Here is an 8,588-nt window from a genome sequence, read left to right on the forward strand (position 1 = left end):
GGATCAAATTTTGCCATAGTCACTGCTGAATGTTTTTATGTTGAATGTTTTTATGTTGAATGTTTTTATGTTGAATGTTTTTATATTGAATGTTTTATATTGTGTATAAACTGTTTTAAATTGTAAGTCGCTCGGAGCACCTTGGTGGAGAGCGACTAATTAAGAAATAAAGTGATGATGATGATGATGACGATGAAGTTCTTTTTAAAAAAAATTCTGGGAAGTTTTCTGTCATTAAAACTGGCATGATAGGAGTAATACTTGGCATTAGGGGTTTTTTTTATATCTCCCCCAAATCTCTAAAATATTTTTTTAAAAGCGATTGTTTAAATTGTTATACCATTTCTTTTACCCCTTTCTCTATTACCCCTATAAAAATATATTCTAATTTCAGTTCTAATTTTTATCATCTTCTTCCAGCCACTCCAAGCTCTTTTGTTTTGCTAAACTTTCTACTATATATTTTATTTTATTTTATTGATAATATAACTTGAGGTTTGGTAATCCAAGACCTCCCTCTTTCTGTGACTTATACCATAAACTTTTATTTATTCTAGCTTTTTTGTTCCCATTACAATACAGATTTAGCATGTTTTGCCAGATTTTTATTTCTTGATCTGAAATTTTTATAGGTAGCATTCTAAATAGAAAATTTGGTTTGGGTAATATCTTCATTTTAATTAATGCTATCCTACCGAACCATGATAATTTGATCTTATTGTATTCCTGTAATTTCTTATCAATTTCCTTTCTTAATTTGGTTAGATTATTTATTTCTAAGTTTTTTAAATCTTTAGTTATATTTATTCCTAAAAACTTAATTGTTTCTTTGATTTTGATTTTAATTTTCCCCTCCTGTTTTATATTTTTTATCTCTTCTTCTCAATAATTAAATATCACCATTTCTGATTTGTTCCAATTAATTTGTAACTTTGTCATTAATCCAAATTTTGTTAAATGAGCCTCAATTTTCTCCCATTGCTTTATTGGATGTTCCATTGATAAAAGGGTGTCATCTGTAACCAAATTTATTTTATATTTTTTATGTTTTATTCCCATTCCTTTTATACTACTGTCGTCTCTTATTACATTAGCTAATAGTTCCATTACAATTGCGAATAAAATTGGGGAAAGAGGACATCCCTGTCGCGTGCCTTGTGTTATATATATATATATTCCCTGTTAAACCATCATTCACCATTACTTGGGCACAATTTTTTGAATATAATTTATCAATTAGGTTTCTAAATTTTTCTCCAAATCCAAATTTAGCTAATATTAATTTCATTGTCTGCCAGGATACACTATCAAATGCCTTATAAATATCCAGAGCTAATACTCCTGCCACTAAATTTCTTTTTTTAATACTATGAATTACGTTTAATAACCTACCCATTAAATTTGACATTTGCCTTCCTCCTATAAATCCACACTGATCCTCTTTGATATATTTATATATAAATTTATTCATCCTTTTAGCCAGTATGGCAGTTAATATTTTTGCATCTTGGTTTATTATTGAGATAGGTCTGTACGATCCTGGGTCTGTAGGGTCTTTATTGATGTTTTAATATCATATTTAATATTATATTCTCTTCTTTAGTCTCCCTTTGAGTTACCCAAATTAAAAGATCTACATAATAAAATAATAAAAGGAGAAAAAAATCCTCCCTTTGAGTTATCATCTTTTCTATTTTTGTATATTTCCTACCTCCATTATATTATTTCCCTTATATCACTTGACCATTTATCCATTTATCTTTAATCACAGTTATCAATTTCTTTTGTTTCCTAATTTGTGTTGCATTAGCTAATAACTTAGAGTTTCTATTACTATACTCAAAATACTCTCTGTTTAAATAAATCAGATATCTCTGTGCTTTTTCCAATCCCTCTTTTTTCAAGTTCTTGTCTCTTTGCTATTAATTTTGCATAACTCGTTCTATTTTGTTCTGTCATATATCTTCTCTCTAATTCCTTGATTTCTGCCTCTAATTTTTTTCTTCTGCCTCCTGTTGTTTTTTTTAAACTATTATATTCTTTAATTAAGAGTTCCCTAGCCACTGCCTTCATTGTATCCCATGCTATTGCGACAGAACATTGATTATTGCCATTTATCTCCCAAATTCCTCTACTTCTTTTGCTATTTTTCCTGATATTTGTATCTTCTAGTACTCTATTGTCAATTCTCCATCTTTTAGCTTTTAGCATTCCCGTGTTGACGAGGATGTGTCCTAGGACGCTTCCATGCCTGTTGAAGGTAAGGCCTTCACCGAAACTCAAGGAACATTGTGTGATGGACTGTGTGCCCATGCATCCTTCAACTGGCTGACAAGCACCCTAGGATGCTTAAATTGGTACATGTGATGAGGTCGTATGAGGTAGGATTCTCCTTCTCCCTCCCCTCCCCTTTGCTATTTCAAAGCTGTCTGTTTTCCAGTTCTATGCCACCTTTTTTTTTTCAAAGCTGGACTTTCAAAATTGCTCTAAACTTTTTTAGGAGGGTATACATAAGGATGATCACAGGACTATGAACTATCGAATTGGCACAATTACTTATTGAAGGGAAGGTCTTCAACATTGCTTGCATCCATTATGAATGATAGTGTGTTTCTGCAATAAAGTCCTGATGTTTCCCCACAGTGCCTCCTGCATGAAAATGCTTGATCAAAATGTGGTGACCTTCCATGTAGAATCTATAACATTTTCTCAGGTGCAGTTCTGTGCATTGTCTGGGATCTGCCTTAAACAAAAAATGCTGACATTTATTTGCAACAGAAGGAGGAGGAGAAGAGAAGAAGAGGAAGAAGATTTAAAAGTAAATGATAAAGAAGTGAGACTCTTCCTTTTATATAAAAAAATACTCTCACACTTATAGCAAGAACACAATTTTTCCTCAATCTAAGGTAGTATGTGAATCTATGTGTGTGTGTGACAGAAAGGCAGTCTTTTCCGATTTTCTTTTACCCACCATAGATTCTGTGCATCCCTAATATTTCCAGGTTGCTGGTGGGCCCTCTAAAGATTCAAATGATTGGTGGGGGAAGAGCATTGTTACTTAAGTAGAAGTCTACATATGTAAAATTTTATTTCACCTAATGTATTTTGCAGGATGAATTTTCAAGAGTGGCTTTGTTTATGGAGATTCACTCAAGCCAGACTGCAAGGTGACAGAGATAGAAACATTCAAGGTCCTTGTAACATCAAAAATAGCAACAAAAAGTGTTACAACATGAATGGACTTGGCAGAGGTATTACAAGAAAAAACACTCCTGGAAAAAACTTAATGCAGAAATTCACTTTGTAGATTTATAGAGAGGAAGGGAGAGAGAGAGAGAAAGAAAGAGGAGGGCATATATGTGTTGGTATTCAATTTACAAGCCTTCGACAATACATTTACATTGCAAGAGCATGCCCTTAAAATGAAAACTTTTTTTAAAAAAGAAAACAATAATTAAAATATGGTTTAATAAAATAGTTGAAATGATTCAGTCTTCTAAAATATACTACACAATAGTCATGTGCATGGTAATAGTTTCTGCTGTTTAATCCGTGTTTTCGCACCATTTCTTTTATTTGGATGGCACGATACAATAAACCCCCCTCTGGTATGAAAATAACTGCAAAATGAAATGAAAGTTTGAACAGTAACCATTTGTACGTCTGCTTTTTATAAACACAGTTTAATCTTTTTTTATTAATCCCCAGCAAACAAAACGTAAGCCCTCATTTACTCTTCTCTTCCAGGAGGTCATCACTCTTCCTTATCAGGAAGTGAGAAGCTTCCTTAAAATGTGCTGGAGAGAGAGTGTGTGACTCTTCCTCCCTTCTCCTCATCCCTTGGAGCTGCCGTGGTGCCCCCATGGGTCATTGTTTGCTGCTGCTGCCTGCAACTCTCATGCAAGAAAGGAGCCTACAGCCCCCTCCTTTTCCTCCATTATGCCTCTTATTCTAAAGTAAGCCAGGCAGTAGCAGCAGCAAGCAATGACAGTAGCTCCAAGAGCTGAGGAGGAGGAGAAGGTAAGAGGCATGAAGGAGGAAGAGGAGAGACTGGAGGTGCCTTTGTTGCATGAGAGATGGACGGGAAGAGAAGCAGTGCAGCAGGAGCAACAGCAACAAGCAAGGACCCAAGGCAGCAGCTCTCCAAGACAAACCATGCCATTGCCAAAAATGATGGGAAGAGGAAGGGAATTCCTCTTCTCCCCCCCCCCCCCCATTGCTGTCAGTTAAAGAAGTGAGTGGGACTGGGCACTAGGATGTGTGTGTGGTGTGTCTGTAGTGTGTTAGGGATTCCTCATCTTCCGCAGAGGAAGGGAAGCAGGGAAGTGCTCAGGAATTGGAGGCAGAAGAAGAATCAGACAATGATGTTTTGAAAGTGTCCACATTTATCAAGAAACGAAAAGAGACAAAGCACAGACAGAATAGCTACTAAAATGCTGAGTTAATTGGGAAATGCCCTATTACCTCCTGTGTGGGGAATTTGGGGCTATAAATCAGTAGCAGGAGCAGTCAGTTTTCGCTGGTAACAATGACCGTGATACTGGTGTTTTCACTCCAATGAAATCTGCTTTGTGTCTGCTGCTAAAGACTTAGTTCATTGCCTTTTGTCTGATGGAAGACTGCTGTTTTGTTTGGGATTTTGTGAGAGACTTTAATTTGTGTCTGTATTAAGACTTTCTTGCTTTCTTTTGCACTTTTCAATTCCATTTGCTTATCCTTCATGCCTGCTGAAGTAAAGCATTTTTCTTTTACTTTCAACATTGTATTAAGGCTGTTTCTGAAAGGAAACTGAGGACATAGACCATCATTTGAATGGAAAAAACAGTGCTCCCCCCCCCCCACACACACACACACACTGCCTCCCTCCTCCTGCTGCTCCTGGGGAAGTTAGAGAGCCGGGCCAGGAGGGGAAAAGAGGGAATGTTTTTAAGGAGATTTTATTTATAGAAAGAAAAAAACCCCTAAAAATCGGCGGATGACCCGAATGTTATAAAACTTGGTGGGCTAAGAGTAGGTTATGTGCCCCCCAAGTGTGGTTATTTTCACCCCTCTAGCCCTAAAACTGAAGGGAAGGGAAGCCTGGGAAAGCTACCCATGTTGGCAAATGATCTGAATTTTTTTGTTCTTTTGGACTCAGAACAAAAAAGCTCATTCAGAAAGGCAGCCATTTTCAGGAGATGAGCTCAAAAATGAAAACAGGGTCTTGCAAATGAAACAAATAGAAATGGATAGCAATTCTATACAAATGCACAAGACTACTACACAATCCTACATATGTCTAAATATGCATCAAGGTCATAATGCATCCCAGTAAATGGGCACAGTATAACAACTTTTGGCAATGTTAAAACATATATCTTTGGAAGTGGTAGAAATCAATTGTCTGAACAATATAAAGAATCTGAAAATAGAATAAATCTTACCTGGTGATATCAAGTGTAACAATGTGTCTTTTACCCCCACCGCACCCCACCCCTGGACCCTTCCACACAGCCCTATATCCCAGAATATCAAGGCATAAAATCCCACAATATCTACTTTGAACTGGGGTATCCAAGTCTACACTCAGAAGATGTGGGATTTTCCTTGATATTCTGGGATATAGGGCTGTATGGAAGGGTCCTAGGTTATCTTAGTCTTCACTTCCATATATTCCAGTTCAAAGAAGATAATGTTGAATTTTAATCAGCTGTGTGGAAGGGGCCTTGGTCTTGATTCAATTAAAATGTCCTCAGTGAGTATCTGCCCTCTCAATCCTCTTCCCACTTCCTAGAGTATTTCAGTTAACTATGTAAAGCAAAACCAGCTGTTATAATTGATTATGGTAAATAAATTCACTGTACATTAAACTAGCATACCAGAATGATTAATCTACTGGTGTGGCAATTATCAAGGAGTTTACATCACCAATAGTTAGAAAGAACATGAACGTTATCTATTACAAGGTAAATCTATACAAATGAAGTAAAACATCAATACATTATTGTCTGTTCCAAGGGAGAATAATAATTCCCTATGTTTCCACATTGTTTGATTTATTATTAAGCATCTTATCCATCTGGACATTATGCAACTATTAAGACTTTACAAATCTTTTTCTTTTAAAAATGCAACTCTTATTAGAATAATAGAACCCTGGAGTTGGAAAACACCCCATGGGCCATCCAGTCCAACCCACTCCCATGCAGGGACACGGAATCAAAACACTTCCAACGTATGGCCATTCCCTTCTTGGAAATCTCCAGAAAAAGAAATTTCCCCCCACTGCTGAACAGCTCTTGCCATTAGCAAATTCTTCCTTATGTTAAGATAGAATCTCTTTTCCTGCAATTTGAATCCAAATCCATTGCTCTGTGTTCAAGTTTCTAGGGGCCCTTCCACACAGCCTTATAATTCTCAAATATCAAGGCAAAAAATCCCACAATATCTACTTTGAACTGGGTTATCTGAGTCCACACTGCCATATATTACGGTTCAAATCAGATAATGTGGAATTTTATTCAGATGTGTGGAAGGGGCAGCAGAAACACCCCCCCCCACACACACACACACACACACACCGCTGCCTTCAATGTGACATCCTTTCAAATACTTAAACATAGCTATCATGTCTCCCTTCAGCCTTCCATTAGGAATGTGAAAATTGTGCTTTTTATTTTCTGTACCTTAAACTGGGCATTCATGAGAAAAAAATGTAAAACTACTTCTGAAACTGAGATATTCACAGTTTACATAAACCTTATCCTTCAACTTATTTGCAGAATTTTTACATGGCATTTTGCCCATATTACTGAAGCATACATACAATAAGAGATTGAGAACAGAACAGTCAGCCTCATCATACTTGTAATTGTGTTTCAATGCCTTTTGTTTTATTGATTTGCGAATGGGCTAAAAGTATCAAACAAAAGAAGCTTGAGTCAACTTTATGTAATTATTTGTTTTTCTGTTTACATGATTTTGTCGATGAACAGGTAGACAGAAGTAATGCAGAAAGAAGAAAAGTCAAAAGAAACTAAGGTACCATCTCCATTTGAGAAAGAAATTACAATATCTATGCTGCCCATTGGATTTTGCTCGTCAGGTCTTCTGTAGCAAAGATCCTGATATACAACCAAATATGGATACTTGATCAAAAAAGACTAAAATGATAATATTAAATCAACCTTCTCTCATCCAACATCCTGTATTATCTAACACAGTCTGCCTCCTGCCCAGATCCACAGCTGTTTCAATACATTGTGATGTTTTGGTGCTAATTCATAAATACAGTAATTACTACATAATGTTTTCATGTATTGAATTGCTTTTTCTGTCAATTTGTTGGAAAACATGATGCTTTGTTGCTTAATTTGTAAAATCATAATGTAATTTGATGTTTAATAGGCTTTTCCTTAATCCCTCCTTATCATCCAACATTTTTGCTTATCCAACATTCTGCTGGTCCATTTATATAGAATCATAGAATCATAGAATCAAAGAGTTGGAAGAGACCTCATGGGCCATCCAGTCCAATCCCCTGCCAAGAAGCAGGAATATTGCATTCAAATCACCCCTGACAAATGGCTATCCAGCCTCTGCTTAAAAGCTTCCAAAGAAGGAGCCTCCACCACACTCCGGGGCAGAGAGTTCCACTGCTGAACGGCTCTCACAGTCAGGAAGTTCTTCCTAATGTTCAGATGGAATCTCCTCTCTTGTAGTTTGAAGCCATTGTTCTGCGTCCTAGTCTCCAAGGAAGCAGAAAACAAACTTGCTCCCTCCTCCCTGTGGCTTCCTCTCACATATTTATACATGGCTATCATATCTCCTCTCAGCCTTCTCTTCTTCAGGCTAAACATGCCCTAAACATGCCCGTATTGAATAAGCGAGACTCTACTGTATGTGCAAATGTAGATTTCTAATTGAATTTTATAAATAATGAATTATATGGTATTTTGTGCAGTTGAAAGCAATTTTTTTCTCTAAATTATAATTTAAATAATAATCATCATCATCATCATCATAATCATCATCTATAGTCTGTCTTTCACACCATGGGGACTCAAGGCAGCTAACACTCCACATTAGACAAGTTTAAAAACTACAGTACAAAAGTTTTTAAAAAACCAATTAAGTAACAGTGTGGTAAAAACAGAATTAAAATACTGTACACTAAAACTTTAAAAGCCTTTAAAACTTATATTCCCTCCAATCCCACTCAACCTTCCCAAAATATGTGATGATATCCTAGATTAACTGCAAAGTCCAAAACACATGGAGAACTGAAATTTTCCCATGCCTGCATCTATCCACTTTAAATGCTGTGGCTGCCTCCTGCAGGATTCTGGGGTTTGTAGTTTAGGGGGGCCCAGGGCCTCTCTAGCTGAACAGTTTAAAGGCCCCTTCCTAAACTGCAGGCCCCAGAATTCTACAGGAGGCAGTGGATTAAAGTAGATAGATGCTCTAGAGCAGTGGTTCTCAATCTGTGGGTCCCCAGATGTTTTGAACTTCAACACCCAGAAATCCTAGCAGCTGGTAAACTGGCTGGGATTTCTGTGAGTTGTAGGTCAAAACACCTGGGGACCTACAGATTGAGAACCACTGCTCTA

The 8,588-nt window shown here is 36.6% G+C and overlaps 1 long non-coding RNA gene across 1 annotated transcript; it reads left to right on the plus strand.

Annotated features, from left to right (window-relative positions):
• Nucleotides 1-2,110: 2,110 nt before the first annotated feature.
• LOC137096628 (uncharacterized) lies at nucleotides 2,111-7,328 on the plus strand. Its single transcript, XR_010909559.1, has 3 exons — nucleotides 2,111-2,260; nucleotides 3,112-3,251; nucleotides 6,975-7,328. It is a non-coding gene; the product is annotated as an uncharacterized lncRNA (long non-coding RNA).
• Nucleotides 7,329-8,588: the final 1,260 nt, after the last annotated feature.

The sequence above is a fragment of the Anolis sagrei genome, chromosome 3 (assembly GCF_037176765.1).
Source record: "Anolis sagrei isolate rAnoSag1 chromosome 3, rAnoSag1.mat, whole genome shotgun sequence".
Classification (NCBI taxonomy): Eukaryota; Metazoa; Chordata; class Lepidosauria; order Squamata; family Dactyloidae; genus Anolis; species Anolis sagrei.